Below are 19,396 nucleotides of genomic sequence, written 5' to 3' on the forward strand. Positions count from 1 at the left end.
CTGCGCCTGAGTGACCGAGCCCCAGGCCGAGAGGCCGGGGGCACCCCACCTCCGAAGTGGCCCGAGCGAGCCCCAGGCTCCAGGCCCCGATAAGCGGCCGCCAAGGAGTGAGCCGGTGTGTACCTGGACGCCCATCCCCGGACACAAAGAACCACCAACGCACCGATGTCTGAGGGGGTCCGCCACTGGCAGGGGAAGTGGTGGTAGGGGGAGATAGGCCTCCAAACCTTGGAGGGCCTGAGATGTCCCCAGAGAGGTGGCGCCTGACACCCAACCTGACATATAGACACAGACATACAGGCACACACAGATACAAACATCCATTCCCACCCTCATGCTCTCATATGCACTTACTCCACACTCAACCAACGTGGAGACAGACATAAAGAGACGTTGTACACACGATCACACTCCCCAAGCGTACTCTACAAACCGGGTCTAGGTGCCCCCGCCCCTGGAGGGGGGAACTGCACCCAGACCCAGGTGGTGTTTCCCTTTTCCCTGCGGTGGGGGGAGGCAGACCGCCCCGACTCCGCAGCAGCAGGAAGGCTCCACACTCCAGACCGCAGTCGGACGGCCAACTCCTCCTCCTAGTCCTAGCCCCCCCGCTCCAGCAGGTCGCAGAGAATGGGGGTGAGAGAAGACTCCAAACCTCCCTCCACCCGCTCATTGTAGTGTTGATGCATGTGTGTTCTAAGGTGCATTTAAAACCCAGGAGGGCATGGAGCTACCTGCCAGAGAGCAGCAGGTAAGCGCATGGTCCCTCCTGCTAGCCCTCAATGTCTACGTGTATTTAACATTGAGAGGTGGGCAACGATGCCAGGGGTGGGGTGTACACCCTGATGGTACTTTGGACTCCGTGTATTGTGCCCACCCCCAAGATCCTATATGTATGTGTAATGAGAGTGTGAGTAATGTGAATGTCTAAGTTGTGGGATAAAATTGAGGCAGAGGCAGCCAGAAGGGGACAGAGGGGGGGGGGGGGGGGGGGGGGTAGCCTCCTCTGCACCCTGGTGACATACCCCTACTCCAAGGCCCTGCATGTGTGGGTGGTTGTGGTGGAGCGGGAAGAGGGAGGCAGCTGGAGATGGGGAGGGAAGGAAGGGAGGGGCAAGTGACCCCTCCCTGGGGCCAGCTCCCCCGCTGACCCCAGTAGGCACCCCCATACTCCGCGACCCGCCAGGGAAAGGGGGCCCAGGCCCATCCAGACCGGGGCCCAGTGCAGCAGCGCCGCCCGGCCCCACAGAGCCCGGGACAGTCCACCCAACCCCACCACAGAGAAAACTGCACCCACCCCACCATCCACTCATCTTCCAGACTACATAAGACAATAAACACCCAGGCTGAGATCTTCCTCCACCTCTCCTGTATCTCCCACTCCTGCAGAGGGAGCTCCTGAGGAGAGGAAAGCTCCTGCAAGATGTGACAATCTCCCCCACCAGTTGAAGAGCCCCCCAGGTGGCTCGACGCACCGGCAGCACCCTGCTCCAGGGCTGGGCCCCCATGCACCCACCCGCCCACAACCCCGGCAACATACCAACCAGGACCCAAGCCCCCGAGGCCCGGTCCGGGTCCCAGCCCAGAGACGGAGCGCCCCCAGAACCTCACGCCCATCCCGGACCCACCCAGGGGCAGCCAGGCTACCAGGTCAGTAACCCACGTCCGTCAGCACAGACCCTCCCCTAGCCCCGCTGCACGCAGCCGCGAGGAAACAGTCACCTGAGAGCCAACAGAGCCCCTAACCGGACATGACCGCTACCCCGGGTTGAGCCCCCCAAGGAAGATGCCTCCGGGGAACCCCCCGACGCCCTAAGCCTGTCCCTACCCCCACACCAATCACAACAGTGAAGGCGGGACCAAACTATGACCCCCCACCCCCACTAGGTGATGAAGCTGATCAAAGGAGCCCAGAGCAATTGATCTGATGTGGTGGCAGAGGCTGTATCAAGACTAATGTAATCTAATAGATAATTTCTATATTGGTTAGAATTAAGATTATTTTTATTTTTCCAGTTCATGAGGACTGTTTTCTTGGCTATGCATAGGGCAGTGAAAACCATATGGGCGATATTCTTTTCTGAAGTGACATTATCTAAGCTGCCCAACAAACACACTAAAGGGGAAGTTGGAATGTTACATTTCAGACACTTCGATAAGTCTTCACATATCTCGCGCCAAAACTTCTGAACTGGTGGACAGAACCAAAGAGCGTGGATATAATTGTCCGGTGAATTGGTTTGGCAGTGTGAGCAGTTGTTGGTAGACGTAAAGCCCATCTTGAACATCCGATGACCTGTATAGTGCACTCTATGTAATATTTTGTATTGAATTAATTGAAGACTGGGATTTCTAATTAGATGAAAGGTTTTTAAGCAAATCTGAGACCAGAAGTTTAGGTCTAAGTTAACTGATAAATCCGCTTCCCATTTTGCAATAGGAAGTGATATTGATTCATCTGTTTTAGAAAGCATTCTGTATATTTTGGATAGTAATTTGGGGGGTTTAAGAGTAAGAAATTGAACCACACTTGGTGGTGTTTGTAGTTCAACTTGACCCGGTTTAAATTTCTTTTTTACTATGGATTTAATTTGTTGATATTCTAAAAATCTTTTCTTGTTGATCCCATATTGTGTAACTAGTCCGTCAAATGAAATAAATTCTGTTCCTTCTAGTATATGTTCTAAATATTTGATTCCTTTATCACTCCAATCTGAAAAGTTTATCATATTATTGTTTTGTAATATGTCAGGGTTGTTCCAGATAGGTGTACGTTTGCATGGGATTAATGAAGACGCCGTCAAATTTAGAAACTCCCACCATGCTGTCAGAGAAGAGCTGATGTTGATGCTTTTAAAGCATTCATGTTGTTGGATGTTTGAGCTGATAAATGGTAGGTCTGAGATCTCTAGATTATTGCAGAGTGCTTGTTCTACATCTAGCCAAGGTTCATCTAAGAGGGTGTGTTTTAGCCATCCTGAGATAAACTGAAGCCTGTTGGCTAAGAAGTAGTGCTGAAAGTTAGGCCGTTCTAGTCCTCCTTTATCCTTGGTCTTTTGTAGTGTTTTTAAGCTTATACGTGGGGGTTTATTTTTCCAAAGGAATTTGGACATACATGAATCTAGAGATCTGAACCAATCTTGTGGCGGTTTAGTTGGGATCATTGAGAATAAATAATTTATTTTTGGTAAGACCATCATTTTTATAGTGGCAACCCTTCCCATGAGTGATATGGGTAGACATTTCCATCTAGCCAGATCATCTTCTACCTTCTTTAAAAGTGGGATATGGTTTAATTTAGTTAGATCTGCAAGCTTGGGAGAAACATTAATACCTAAATATTTTATATTTCCCGATTGCAGTGGTGTAGAAGAGGAATTATGGAAGGAGCAATTAATCGGTAGAACTGTAGATTTTGACCAGTTAATTGAGTAATCTGATATTCTTGCAAATCATTCTACAGCATGTGACATCAGCAAAAGATTTAATAAAATACAGCGTTGAGTTTAATGTAATGTGTTGTAGTTTAAACTTTATAGTTCAAAAATATCTTTGATTTTTCTCAAAACAAGTGATTTGCTATTATTATTATTATTATTATTATTATTATTATTATCCATCCATCCATCCATTTTCATCCGCTTTGTCCGGGGCCGGGTCGCGGGGGCAGCAGCCTAAGCAACCTAAGCATTATTATTATTATTATTATTATTATTTTAACTCACAAGGTTTTAGTGGATGCTTTAAATTAGGAGTGTCAAACACCAGTCCTCGAGGGCTGGTGTCCTGAACTTTTCCATATGTCCCTGTTGCAACACACCTGAGTACAATTAGTAGGTCATTAGCAAGAGTATAGAACTTGACTGCATGCTGAAGTGGCGCCCCCTAACCCTACTCAAGTAAATTTAAGTAAATGTAAGTGTTTGGAAAACTCTGTTACTAGAGGTACTTTTATTGCACCATGTTCACTCACTCATGAGCTGCTGTAACATGAGTCAAATGGCTGAATTGCCACCTCAGCATGCAGTCAAGTTCTATAGCATCTTGCTAATGACCTACTAATTGTATTCAGGTGTGTCTCATCTGGGACACGTGGAAAAGTTTCAGGACACCGGCACTCAAGGACTGGAGTTTGACACCCCTGCTTCAAGTCCTCTACCATAATCCCCAAGAAACCAAGGATCACTGGACTAAATGACTACAGACCTGTGGCTCTGACATGAACACCAGGTGCAGCCACAACAACCTGGTGCTGAATGCCCAGAAGACAGTGGAGATTATTGTGGACTTCAAGAAGCACACAGCCCCACTCCCCCCCATCATCCTGACTGACACCCCCATCACCTCTGTGGACTCATTCCGCTTCCTGGGTACCACCATCACCCAGGACCTGAAATGGGAGCCCACCATCACCTCCGTCATAAAGAAAGCCCAGCAGAGGATGTACTTCCTGAGGTAGCTGAAGAAATTCAACCTGCCAACACGGACGATGATGCAATTCTACACTGCAATCATCGAGTCCATCCTCACCTCCTCCATCACCGTGTGGTACGCTGGAGCCACTGTCAGGGACAAACAGAGACTGCAGCGTGTTGTGCGCTCTGCTGAGAAGCTGATTGGCTGCAGACTCCCATCTCTGCAGGACCTGTACACCTCCAGGACACTGGGGCGTGCAGCTCGGATCTCAGCTGACCCTTCTCACCCTGGACACAGTCTGTTTGACCTGCTCCCCTCAGGCAGGAGGCTCCGGTCCATTCGCACCGGAACCTCTCGCCATAAGAACAGTTTCTTCCCCTCTGCTGTTGGACACATGAACAATAACCATATGACTGTTCCCACCACTTACACATGACCCTACGCTGTGTTCATTCCATGTTTGCACTGATCACCACCTGCACTCATGTATATATCTATCTACTTAGCACTTTTAATTTTTATTTTTATGTCTATTTAAGCGTTATCTGACAGTATGTTTGCACTAAGCACCGCAGCAATTTCCTAATGCTGTAAACCTGCTCAACATTTGGCAATAAAACCCTTTCTGATTCTGATTCTGATTATAAAGAAATGAACTGACTGTGTCTTTGATTAGAAAAACTGATGTACTCGTTTCAAATCCTTTCCCTCCTGGTCACTCCAAATGAAAATTTAATCATCTTCAGTTTTGCCTCTTGTCTTTTTGTCAGGGCCACTGTCTCCAAACTGTACATCATGGCAGGACTCACTACATCTTCTCCTTGTTACACCTGTCTCTCTCTCATTCACACATACGAATTCTGTCTTACTTCTGCTGACTTTCATTTCTCTGCTCTCCTACCTCCACCTCGCCAGGCCCTCTTCTTTCGCTATAGCTCACAGTGTCTCTACAAACATCAGTCCACAGAAACTCCTGCCTGAACTCAGCTGTCAACCTGTTTATTACCACTGTAAACAAGAAGTGAACCCATCTGTTATTTTGATTTTTTTTTTTTTCTAATTTCACAATGTAAGAGGAAATATCATTGTAGCTTGACCCTGTTAACCATGGATTCAATCCGCACAGCAGAAGTTTAGGAGTCTTTATTTAAATAAATAAATGAATAATAATAATAATGGATTGCATTTATATATCTATCCAGCCTGGTAAGGCTGTTTCTGCTGCACGATCCATGTCAGCATCAAGGTCCCAGGATCCTACTACATAAACAGGAGAAGCTGATTAGCAGAACTAGAACTAGAACAACCCCTGCTGGCATTGGTCCATGAACTTCTCTGCGCCAGTGACTGGAGATTATTAGGGTAGAAAATAGTAAAAGACAGATGATGGCAGTAAACAGCCAGACTCTCGACATTTATGTGAAGTCCTATATCCAAAACCTTAAGTTTCCAGTTTTGAATTAACTCCAGTCCGACATGATGGAGCTCTTAGCAGGAGGCAGAGAAGATGACAAAGTCAGAAGGAGGACATCCAGGAAAATTCAGCCTTCCGACAAAGTCACTAGTGCTAAAGGTGACGCTCTTACTTCTAAGCAGGAAGAGATCCCAAATAAACAGGAGGAGTCTCAGGATGATCACCATCTGTCAGAAGATCTGTCACAGATGTGGCTGGCTGCCAGTATCTTAGGACCTAAAATGGGTTATTTGCTAAGCTGTCTGTCTTTTTTTTTTATAGCTTGTTTTGTTTGTTTGTTAAGGCAAATGGTCAGGTATGATTCGCAGATGACACCACCGTCATTGGGCTCATCTCGGACGGGGACGAGTCTGCCTACAGGAGGGAGGTTGAACATCTGGTGTCTTGGTGCAGCCACAACAACCTGGTGCTGAATGCCCAGAAGACAGTGGAGATTATTGTGGACTTCAGGAAGCACACAGCCCCACTCCCCCCCATCATCCTGACTGACACCCCCATCACCTCTGTGGACTCATTCCGCTTCCTGGGTACCACCATCACCCAGGACCTGAAGTGGGAGCCCACCATCACCTCCGTCATAAAGAAAGCCCAGCAGAGGATGTACTTCCTGAGGCAGCTGAAGAAATTCAACCTGCCAACACGGACGATGATGCAATTCTACACTGCAATCATCGAGTCCATCCTCACCTCCTCCATCACCGTGTGGTACGCTGGAGCCACTATCAGGGACAAACAGAGACTGCAGCGTGTTGTGCGCTCTGCTGAGAAGGTGATTGGCTGCAGACTCCCATCTCTGCAGGACCTGTACACCTCCAGGACACTGCGGCGTGCAGCCCGGATCTCAGCTGACCCTTCTCACCCTGGACACAGTCTGTTTGACCTGCTCCCCTCAGGCAGGAGGCTCCGGTCCATTCGCACCAGAACCTCTCGCCACAAGAACAGTTTCTTCCCCTCTGCTGTTGGACACATGAACAATAACCACATGATTGTCCCCGCCACTAACACATGACCCTACGCTGTGTCACTGCATCATTTCATGTTTGGCACTGATCACCACCTGCACTCATGTATATATCTTTCTACGTAGCACTCATAATTCTTATTCTCATGTATATATCTCATGTATATCTCATGCACATATCTTTCTTTCTACATAGCACTTTAATTCTTATTGTCTGCACTGAAGCACCGCAGCAATTTCCTAATGTTGTAAACCTCAACATCTGGCAATAAACCCATTCTGATTCTGATTCTGATGATGACTGCACGGACAATAAGTGAAAAAGCAGGAAATCAGCAATGAAAATCTTTGTATTCTTATTTTTTATTTTTACATGTGTCTTTAAAACACTTTGCAAATTCTATTTTTTGAGTTGTCAGTAGCAGGTTAAAAATGCATTAAAACATGGCATTACATTGTACAATATATGTTGTGTGCACAAAACCTAACAAAACACATTAGACGTACAATTTGTTAGGCTTTTTTCAGCAGATTTTTTTTGTTGTTTTCATCCAAATCTATCCCAGCCCTGCATTAAGGCAAGACTGCTGCAGCATGATATGTGAAAATCTCACTCCATTACAGCTACAGCTTTTCTCCTAGCATCATATAACCACTATAATACTCTTAATACAGCTAATTCACGAATCTCATATTATACTGATGCCACAGTTTTACCAGGGCCTGTAATTATAAAGCTAAATAATCTAATCTAATGCTTAATATTCCAATGTCATTTCAGCTCCCTATGTCTGCCAGTCCTGCAGTTTTGTCTCTTTTTAACTGCAGATGTATCACTTGCAGTGCAAATTATGTGACAAACTATTGCTGGTAGCTAGGAAATGTATTTTCATTAATTGGGTTAAGGATAAACCCCCTCTGTGACTTTGTGGTACAGAGAATTATTTAAAAGTTATTCCTCACAAAAGAACTTCTGCTATTTTAGGAGGAAATGAGGGTCTCAATGTTTGGTCCCCTTTGCTTTCTTATTTGCCAAATGATTTGTCCCAACTGTTGAGGGGGGATGGTTGAGATTAAGATGTTCTCAGTTAAATAGGAAGTAAGCGTAAAGGACAATAATTCACTCTTGGAGTTTAGCCTTTTCTCTTTCTAAATCTGTGGGTAATTGAGCGAAAATATGTTTTTTTTGTTGTTGTTTTTTCTCTCTCTCCTCTTTACACCATATGTATATTTGTACAGGTATATAATGACTGTAATATATTCCCTTTGGGTTTTTTTTTCTCTTTTCTTTTCTTTCTTTCTTTCTTTCTTTCTTGTCTGCATGTTTTATGCTTTTCTTGATAATGAATAAAAACAGTTTATAAAAAAAACTGCAGATTTTTAACCAGTAATTGATAACTGCATGTCCTCAAGCAGCAGCTGTGAGGTCAGCGTCTGTTCAGCCACACTATCCACTCCATCGGCAGGTCACCGGCAGGCTACCCGCCGGTCGTGCTCCCAGTGTGGGTTTATTTTTGAGGAAATTCCCCACAGATGGTGAGAGAGTTAATACCCTACAGCTTATGACAAAATTTGATCCGAAGTGATTGATGGCCCTAATCACGACCTTTTGACCTCCCCCCCCTCCCCCCCGGAAGTGTGTAATGAGCGTGACGAATCGCATCCGGAGAAGGGGGGTGGGAAACCCCCCGCGTGTCGAATTGCATCCTGAGAAGGGGGGTGAACCCCGGAAGCGCGTCATCTGTTGTTGGGGAAAAAAAAAGTTTTTAGAGGGAGGGGGGAAACCTCCGGAAGCGCGTCATCTGTTGTTGGGAAAAAAAGTTTTTAGAGGGAGGGGGAAACCTCCGGAAGCGCGCCATCTGTTGGAGGGGAATAAAAAAGCAGAGAGGAGGAGTCCGTCACAATTTCTAAGTCACAGACACACAAGATGGAATCTTTCATTCTGCAGCCCAGCAGTTTGAAAAACACACACACTCACGAGACAAAATAAAAACAGACTGCTCAAAGCAAAAGCAGAGCCCTCACAGCTGGTAGTACAAACACAGTGACAACATGCGTATTAGATACCCTCAGTGCCAAAAGCATAAATATGAAAAAATGTGATCACCAAGAATATCCTAAAAATGGCATTGAGGTGGGTGTTACAGTAAAGAAAAAAAAAAGTAGCCAAATTTTCATCGGAAAATGTTGAATTTTAGTAAAAACAATGCTCTGTAGTTTGATACTGTCGTTACAGACAAAGCAGATGTTTAAAGCCTTTGGACGCACATTTGAAATGCACTCATTCTCCTTATCAGCTGGAAACATTAAAGCCGTAAAATGACTTTTTCAAACGGATAAAAACTATTGAACAGCAGCAATGTTGAGCCTGTTCCAAAATTTGAATGTACATGTGTTGAAGGTGCGGGTCTTGTTGAATTATTAAACATACTTTCTTTAATTTTTCGAGCCACAAAAACAACAACTTTTAATTTTCTTCTGCTTGAGTCTCGGCCTCGGGTAGCTCTACTTATCATTGCTCAGTCAGTCGTCTGTTTGTGCTACTTTTTTTCAAGGAGCAGTGGATTATTGGTAAGGGTGACTTTATGTGTTTAGCTACTTAAGTGGAAGTACTGTGGAAAGTTTTACCTTACATACATAGATCTACCAGTACAGCTTCTGAGGTAACTGTTTACAAAATGTTATAATCTATTCAAAGGTTCTTTGCAATTTTACATTGATAAACATTATCCTTAACACATTTGGCCCACATAAAGTACTATGGCCATCACACTGTCATTTAGAATTGTTTAAATAACTCGTGTCTTAAGTCCTTCCATCAAACAGAAAATTAAAAAAAAAAAAAACATGGTTCACTTTTATATCACAAAATGTTAGAAATATAAGCCGTTCATAACAACCTGAAAGGTTGGGAGTTTAAAATGCAAACCGATGGAAGCAGAAGTAGAAGACTATAATGTCACAGAGCACACGGTGTCTATTAATGTGTAGACATGTATAAATAAGAGCTTAATAAAGATGCTTAATTTCTTAAGAAATAAACAGGTGGAGTGATCTTTATCAAAAGTGGATGTTGCATCTGTGGCTAAACCACTGTACCCAAAAAAACTTTAAAAATCTACTGTGTGTGAGGCTGTGTAAGTAAAGCTTGCCCTTCACACCTGCGTGTAATAAACCATTTGTTGGGGGTTGTGGATTTGGCACCTCAGCATTGTGAAAGTGGGGAAACATGTTTCTGGCTGTGCATAAGATTCCTCCTTACAACTTAGAATCTCAGTTCTAAATGAAATTCAGATGTTTTTTTTAAGTATGGCTAATGTATTAATTGACTTCTAAGGCGCACACACACACACACACACACACACACACACACACACACACACACACACACACACACACACACACACACACACACACACACACACACACACACACAAGAACAACACAGAGAAGAAGAAGAGGGGGTCGTTTTACTACACATCATAAAAACGCAATCATTCATCTTCCAACTGTATCTTTCTGTTCTGGCTTTAGAGTCATAGGTTGTTTACTGAGCCGTACTTTGGGAGTCATACTGTTGTGATACTGAGGAGAAAAGGGTAAGGTTTGATAGACTAAACCCTTACACACATAACTTGAAAAACCTAAAGAGTGTGTGAGACTGCTAGCTGTGTTGTTCAGCATTAAACTCATCTACAAATGTGTTAGTAAAGAGCGACTTGTACTTCTGTCCCATTAAGCAACGGTTTAACAAATTTCACTGCAAACTATAAAAGGAATCTGGATTTATATAGAACATAGTAGTGATGGATTAAGTGCAGGAAACACTAGTATAAGGTGTCTATTGAACAAATCTCCTTCAGCGTTCAAAATGACCAAAGTGAGGCCTACAGGCGTTTCTCTCGGTTGGTTGTGTTCAGGGAAAAAGCAGCTAAATACACTGAGACTGCTCCGCATTGTTAGCGAGTTAACTCTGGATATCTGTAGGTTTTGTCAAACTTGGAGTGAACAAAAGCAGAAAAACAGTAAAAGATGCAGACAGTGAAAGTCTGGTTTATTTCATGAACACAATGAAACATTTTACAGTCCACAGAGCAAAGTAGCATACATGATAAATAGATACACATAACATGAGAAGTAAAACTCGTCGTCTTACCACATGTTATATTCTGTAAACTTAAAATAACCACAGAAATTAGAGTTTAGTGTTTTAAAGTCATTATTAAAAACATGAGTCAACATTACTGAAGTGACGCTTTAACGATGCGTCTTATCACCGTGTTTATGATGATAAAACATGTTCTCTCGTTAGTAGATGTCAGCGCTGTCACTTGTCATGAAAATGTCCAGAGCCAGGGTTCCTCTTTAATCACCATTGATCATTAATAGGGTCACAAAAGATTTGTCACATTATCCCCATAAACAAAATTGCTTTTATAGAAATCATTGTGATACAAATATTTAGATTCTTGATTCACAATGTGCACGAACTCAAAATCTTTAGAGGTTCATATTTATAAAGTATCGCAAATAATACATTTATACCATTGTATGAGCTACACTTCTTGTAAAAAACTGATTGAAAAAAGCTCCTGTCGTGACCTTCCTTCTGTGAGGACACACACACACACACAGAGAGAGAGAGAGAGAGGGGGAAGATCATTAGGATTGGAGGCGTTTTTGGATTTTCACTTATTGTTGGCTTTACAGTCACATAAAATTCATTCCAATTTTTTTGCCTTTGCTTCAATTAAGGTGTTTCTTTAAATCTACAGCAGCTTCCTTTTCAAAAAGTTTACTGACATAGTAAGGAAGTAGCTAGGGAACTCAGTAAGTATGAGCAACAACAGCTTAGGGACTGTTTCTACAATAAAGAGGAATTCATCATCATCCGCAGTTCATCAAAAAAAAAAATTTCCTCTAAATTTGCAAAGTTACTGATTTAATTAAAAATTAAATTCAATTAAAAATTCAAAAATATAATTTTTAAATCAGTAACTTTGCAAATTTAGAGGAAATGTTTTTGGATAACAAATATGTCACATTTTCAACAGGGTTTGAATAATCAGCGTTAACACAGAGACATTTATGCGCTGGGTATAACAGACATCCTTACCTTGGAGCAGAGAAACACGGTGTATTGTTGCTTTTCTCTATTGTATAAGCAGCGCCCGACTGTCAGAAACGCTCTGTGTGGGTAGCAAAGTCGGATCCAACGCACATCCAGGAATCCGTGTGAAAGAAAGGTCTCGCTGCAGCTAGGCTCTCAGGATAGTGATTTAAAAATTATATTTTTGAATTTTTAATTGCATGACAAACATACAATAGACTCTTGAGCATATTTATATAGCTAAATACACAATGGTATAACCGTGCTAAATAAAAGAGGCCCAAGTACCAAAGCACTCTAATGCAAGCCTCTAAACTGCATGTTGATAAGTACGTGAAGCGTACCTCTACAGCTGAAAACAGATTGTATCCATACTTTGAGGATCTGCTGAATTGTTTTTAATGGCACTTTTTTTTTTTTTTTTTTTTTTTTTTTTGATGAACTGCGGATGATGATGAATTCCTCTTTATTGTAGAAACAGTCCCTAAGCTGTTGTTGCTCATACTTACTGAGTTCCCTAGCTACTTCCTTACTATGTCAGTAAACTTTTTGAAAAGGAAGCTGCTGTAGATTTAAAGAAACACCTTAATTGAAGCAAAGGCAAAAAAATTGGAATGAATTTTATGTGACTGTAAAGCCAACAATAAGTGAAAATCCAAAAACGCCTCCAATCCTAATGATCTTCCCCCTCTCTCTCTCTCTCTCTGTGTGTGTGTGTGTGTGTCCTCACAGAAGGAAGGTCACGACAGGAGCTTTTTTCAATCAGTTTTTTACAAGAAGTGTAGCTCATACAATGGTATAAATGTATTATTTGCGATACTTTATAAATATGAACCTCTAAAGATTTTGAGTTCGTGCACATTGTGAATCAAGAATCTAAATATTTGTATCACAATGATTTCTATAAAAGCAATTTTGTTTATGGGGATAATGTGACAAATCTTTTGTGACCCTATTAATGATCAATGGTGATTAAAGAGGAACCCTGGCTCTGGACATTTTCATGACAAGTGACAGCGCTGACATCTACTAACGAGAGAACATGTTTTATCATCATAAACACGGTGATAAGACGCATCGTTAAAGCGTCACTTCAGTAATGTTGACTCATGTTTTTAATAATGACTTTAAAACACTAAACTCTAATTTCTGTGGTTATTTTAAGTTTACAGAATATAACATGTGGTAAGACGACGAGTTTTACTTCTCATGTTATGTGTATCTATTTATCATGTATGCTACTTTGCTCTGTGGACTGTAAAATGTTTCATTGTGTTCATGAAATAAACCAGACTTTCACTGTCTGCATCTTTTACTGTTTTTCTGCTTTTGTTCACTCCAAGTTTGACAAAACCTACAGATATCCAGAGTTAACTCGCTAACAATGCGGAGCAGTCTCAGTGTATTTAGCTGCTTTTTCCCTGAACACAACCAACCGAGAGAAACGCCTGTAGGCCTCACTTTGGTCATTTTGAACGCTGAAGGAGATTTGTTCAATAGACACCTTATACTAGTGTTTCCTGCACTTAATCCATCACTACTATGTTCTATATAAATCCAGATTCCTTTTATAGTTTGCAGTGAAATTTGTTAAACCGTTGCTTAATGGGACAGAAGTACAAGTCGCTCTTTACTAACACATTTGTAGATGAGTTTAATGCTGAACAACACAGCTAGCAGTCTCACACACTCTTTAGGTTTTTCAAGTTATGTGTGTAAGGGTTTAGTCTATCAAACCTTACCCTTTTCTCCTCAGTATCACAACAGTATGACTCCCAAAGTACGGCTCAGTAAACAACCTATGACTCTAAAGCCAGAACAGAAAGATACAGTTGGAAGATGAATGATTGCGTTTTTATGATGTGTAGTAAAACGACCCCCTCTTCTTCTTCTCTGTGTTGTTCTTGTGTGTGTGTGTGTGTGTGTGTGTGTGTGTGTGTGTGTGTGTGTGTGTGTGTGTGTGTGTGTGTGTGTGTGTGTGTGTGTGCGCCTTAGAAGTCAATTAATACATTAGCCATACTTAAAAAAAACATCTGAATTTCATTTAGAACTGAGATTCTAAGTTGTAAGGAGGAATCTTATGCACAGCCAGAAACATGTTTCCCCACTTTCACAATGCTGAGGTGCCAAATCCACAACCCCCAACAAATGGTTTATTACACGCAGGTGTGAAGGGCAAGCTTTACTTACACAGCCTCACACACAGTAGATTTTTAAAGTTTTTTTGGGTACAGTGGTTTAGCCACAGATGCAACATCCACTTTTGATAAAGATCACTCCACCTGTTTATTTCTTAAGAAATTAAGCATCTTTATTAAGCTCTTATTTATACATGTCTACACATTAATAGACACCGTGTGCTCTGTGACATTATAGTCTTCTACTTCTGCTTCCATCGGTTTGCATTTTAAACTCCCAACCTTTCAGGTTGTTATGAACGGCTTATATTTCTAACATTTTGTGATATAAAAGTGAACCATGTTTTTTTTTTTTTTAATTTTCTGTTTGATGGAAGGACTTAAGACACGAGTTATTTAAACAATTCTAAATGACAGTGTGATGGCCATAGTACTTTATGTGGGCCAAATGTGTTAAGGATAATGTTTATCAATGTAAAATTGCAAAGAACCTTTGAATAGATTATAACATTTTGTAAACAGTTACCTCAGAAGCTGTACTGGTAGATCTATGTATGTAAGGTAAAACTTTCCACAGTACTTCCACTTAAGTAGCTAAACACATAAAGTCACCCTTACCAATAATCCACTGCTCCTTGAAAAAAAGTAGCACAAACAGACGACTGACTGAGCAATGATAAGTAGAGCTACCCGAGGCCGAGACTCAAGCAGAAGAAAATTAAAAGTTGTTGTTTTTGTGGCTCGAAAAATTAAAGAAAGTATGTTTAATAATTCAACAAGACCCGCACCTTCAACACATGTACATTCAAATTTTGGAACAGGCTCAACATTGCTGCTGTTCAATAGTTTTTATCCGTTTGAAAAAGTCATTTTACGGCTTTAATGTTTCCAGCTGATAAGGAGAATGAGTGCATTTCAAATGTGCGTCCAAAGGCTTTAAACATCTGCTTTGTCTGTAACGACAGTATCAAACTACAGAGCATTGTTTTTACTAAAATTCAACATTTTCCGATGAAAATTTGGCTACTTTTTTTTTTCTTTACTGTAACACCCACCTCAATGCCATTTTTAGGATATTCTTGGTGATCACATTTTTTCATATTTATGCTTTTGGCACTGAGGGTATCTAATACGCATGTTGTCACTGTGTTTGTACTACCAGCTGTGAGGGCTCTGCTTTTGCTTTGAGCAGTCTGTTTTTATTTTGTCTCGTGAGTGTGTGTGTTTTTCAAACGAGATCCTCGTCAGTTTGATTTTGTTACCACAAACTTTGTGTGAAGTTCACAACAGAGGTAAAGAGATTTAAACACCCCAGTTTAAGGAGGCAGGCAGGGGTTGAACCACCTGCACAGGGCTGGTGAAGCAGAGAGTGTCCGGGGAGATGTGCAACAGAAGCAGAGGGAACATTTTACAAGATGATAAATGGCAGATTTAGATGATTAAGGATTTGTTGACAAGATTAAAAGACACGTCCGTCAGAGTTCAACAACATTACAGTTTGATTAAATAAAAAAGTTTTTAGACTACACAAGGTTCATTTTCTCCTCTGATAGTAATCATATTAAACATGTCAAGAAAGAAAGAGTATAAAGAAAAATAGTAAATGTGTGTCTAATTAAACTCTTCCTGTGAGCCTTATATCATCCTTTAATATGTTTGGTGTTACAAACTTGAAGAAGCACAGAAAAGATCATCAGACATTAATCTAATCAGTTTTCAGCCTTCATTCATATTGAAAAGTTGAAATCTTCCCTGCTAGACCCAAGTGCAGCGTTTAACACCGTCGGCCAGAACATTTTATTACAGCTATTATTAAATGGAGAGTCCTCTCCTCTTCACACACTGAGGTTAATTATGAAGCTCCACAGGCTTCTGTGCAAAGACCAGTTCTGTTTACATTATACGTGCTTTAGAAGACATAGCATACCACAGGTCAGCTCAGCAACATTTCGACTTTGGCTTGTTTTTTCTGGTTAACGTTAATTACGTAATTTAGAATTAAAGTTTAGTGTTCTTAGCATTTAGGATGGCCGTGGCGAGTAACTCAAGTGCTGTAAACATTTCATGAAACCTCATCAAAAGTTATCTGAGTTGGAAGGGTGGCTGTTAATAAGCCATTCTTAAGGAAGGAGAACAGAGAAAAATAAGACTGAGGTGTGCCAAATTACACAAGAAATTGACTGGAAAAAGAAATCAGCTGTAATATGTCTTATGGAGTAATGAATCCAAATTTGAAATATGCATGGAAGAGGTCCGAAGAGAGATACAACAGTGAATGTCTATAGCCGTCTTTAACACAGCGTGGATACTCTACCGTGCTTTGAGGATGGATTTCAGCCAGTGTTGTTGGAGCTCTTATCCAAATTAATCAAATTATGAATGTAGAAAAGTTCCACCAGATTTTGATCGACCATGTAATACCATGTAGTGTCTGATTGGCAGCAACTTCATTTTTCAGTACGACAATGATCGCAAACATACTGCCAATGTAGTCAAAGTATGCCTGGATGAAACAACGCATCAGTCATGGATTGATCTCTCCAGGGTTCGAACCTCAAGATAATCGAAGCAGTGTGGGATCATCTTGACAGAAAACAAAACAAAAGGCAGCCAGCATCCAAAGAAGAGTCTCGGATGTCTTTCAAGAAGCCTGCAGAACTAAGAAATTACAAGAAAGCTTACCTATTAGAGTTTAAGCTGTGTTGAAGAATGAAAGGCAGCTTTAACTGAACAAAAGGGGAAAAAAATCCCACATTGACAGCTAACTCAAGAGACAAAAAGCATTAGAACTCAAGTCATTACCTTACTTAAGGATAAATAAGTTAATTAATTACATTAATGCATAAGCAGAAAATAACCTACAGTAACTGCTTTGCGATATGGAAGTGCAAAAGACAACTGAAAGGGAGGATAGTTTCTATATATGTGGTTTCTATTAAGGGACAGAGGAACGATAAGAAACGATAAGAAATCAAGGACAAGGAGTGTGGTGTAGATAAGTGAGGAAATCCGATCATTACTACAAATTTAGTTGAAATTTAAATATTTTAACTATGGTGCCTCCTGTGAGGGCTGTCTGTTTTCCACATTCTGCAACGGTAAAATACGACTTAGAGGCGGATATTTGTTTTACTTTATGGGCAACAGTTGTTCTTGCTGTTGACAAAACTCGCCTCATGGTTGACTCTGAGAAAAAAACTCTTTCCCACAGAGGGGAATAAACTTATTCGAATATGAGCTTTTTTCCACTAAGACTTGTTTTATGGGGAGATGTACGAAATTATTTACCGGGTTACAAGCAACGATAATATCGGATGTTGACTCCTCAGCGTCATCATTTTCTATCTATTGAGAAAACTTATTGTTAAAGTATTGAAGAAAAAAACTCCTCCTTGACCCGCGGTGTGTGTGTGTGTGTGTGTGTGTGTGTGTGTGTGTGTGTGTGTGTGTGTGTGTGTGTGTGTGTGTGCCTTCTTGCGAACGCCGTCTGTTTTCCGCATTCTGCAACGGTAAAATACGACTTTGAGACGGATATTTGTTTTACCAAATGGACAATTGCTGTTGACAAAACTCGCCTCATGGTTGACTCTTTCCCACAGAGGGGGGTGCTTTAATAAACTTATTCGAATATGAGCTTTTTTCCCCGCTAAGACTTGTTTTATGGGGAGATGTACGAAATCATTTACCGGGTTACAAGCAATGATAATATCGGATGTTGACTCCTCAGCGTCATCATTTTCTATCTATTGAGAAAACTTATTGTTAAAGTATTGAAGAAAAAAAACTCCTCCTTGGCCCGCGGTGTGTGTGTGTGTGTGTGTGTGTGTGTGTGTGTGTGTGTGTGTGTGTGTGTGTGTGTGTGTGTGAGTGAAACAAGATCGCCTGTCGCTGGTTTGTTTTTCAGTCTCTCAAAAGGAAAAGTAGTATTCAGTAAGGGATAGTTATTCGTTTTTTACACATAGACAGCCTGTAGGTTACAAGCGGATAGAAAGTTCTTCTTTTCATCACAAGCTATGGTGTATCTTAAAGGTTTTTTACAGCGTCTGTATTATAGGAAAATAAAATACTATTGAAATCTCTACAGGAAGTCACTCTTTATTTCCATTACAAACGCCGGTGCAGCTTAAGAAAGTAAAATTACATCCGCTCTGTCTCTCTATACATCACAGAATCATCTGCTGCATCACCGCTGTGCTTAGGGAACATGACGCATCAGGTCTGAAAATGACTAGACACTTCCGGAGTATTTCCGGTAGGGTCATAAGGTCCGGATCGAGGCCTTCCATAGTAAATATGCTGTATTTGAATATGTCATATTCAAAGCCTTCTTCTTTGGGAGAGCAGATCTCATCGGACACAGGAACGCTGCTGGGCTGCAGAATGAAAGATTCCATCTTGTGTGTCTGTGACTTAGAAATTGTGACGGACTCCTCCTCTCTGCTTTTTATTCTCCTCCCCCGCTGCAGTCCCTCCCACTAAAAACTTTTTTTCCCAACAACAGATGGCGCTCTTCCGGAGGTTTCCCCCCTCCCTTCTCAGGATGCAATTCGACACGCTTAGCAACAGATGGCGCGCTTCCGGGGTTCACCCCCCTTCTCAGGATGCAATTCGACACGCGGGGGGTTTCCCACCCCCCTTCTCCGGATGCGATTCGTCACGCTCATTACACACTTCCGGGGGGGAGGGGGGGGAGGTCAAAAGGTCGTGATTAGGGCCATCAATCACTTCGGATTAAATTTTGTCATAAGCTGTATGGGATTATCTCTCTATGGTGTTAAAGAGGCTTACTTCAGGTAAGATGGTTTACTGCTGTTTAATCTGCAGGTCAAATGCCAATGTTGTAAGGTTAACAAGAAGATCAGAGTTTGCAAACTTCAATTAAACCAAAGACAAAATGCCTTAAAGTCTTATCGTTATAATCTAATGAAGGATGAATTAACCATTAAGTGGATCTTGTGTTCTATTTACTACAACATCTTCTTCTTTTGTGTTCTTTTGAGCTTAAATCTGGACTTTTTGAAGCAGGTTTAGAGTTTGCTAACTGTTTATAAATTTGAAGCTTTTTGGTGTGTAGGGGGAGCGGGAGAGCACAGTTTATGCTTAGACATCATCACTGTTTCCAGCTGTCTCACGCTATTGTTTTATTTGATTTACATGACAGATCTCCTGGTTATAGTTAATATTTAATATTATTAATATTTCTCACACACACAGTTGTTCTTCCAAAATTTCATGTAAACAGGTTGCTGTAATATTAGAATAACTTAATGGGAGCTCGGTCTCAGTAAGTTACTGTAAAA

At 41.5% G+C, this 19,396-nt stretch overlaps 1 long non-coding RNA gene across 1 annotated transcript; it reads right to left on the bottom strand.

The window, feature by feature from the left end:
* Window positions 1-10,881: 10,881 nt before the first annotated feature.
* LOC146641858 (uncharacterized) lies at window positions 10,882-14,297 on the bottom strand. The gene is made up of 2 exons (XR_014909755.1): window positions 11,965-14,297; window positions 10,882-11,457 (listed from the first exon to the last, which is right to left on the bottom strand). It is a non-coding gene; the product is annotated as an uncharacterized LOC146641858 (long non-coding RNA).
* Window positions 14,298-19,396: the final 5,099 nt, after the last annotated feature.

Source organism: Rhamphochromis longiceps, linkage group LG23 (assembly GCF_057381845.1).
Source record: "Rhamphochromis longiceps isolate RC_006_pf linkage group LG23, R_longiceps_female_GT1.1, whole genome shotgun sequence".
NCBI classification, from domain to species: Eukaryota; Metazoa; Chordata; class Actinopteri; order Cichliformes; family Cichlidae; genus Rhamphochromis; species Rhamphochromis longiceps.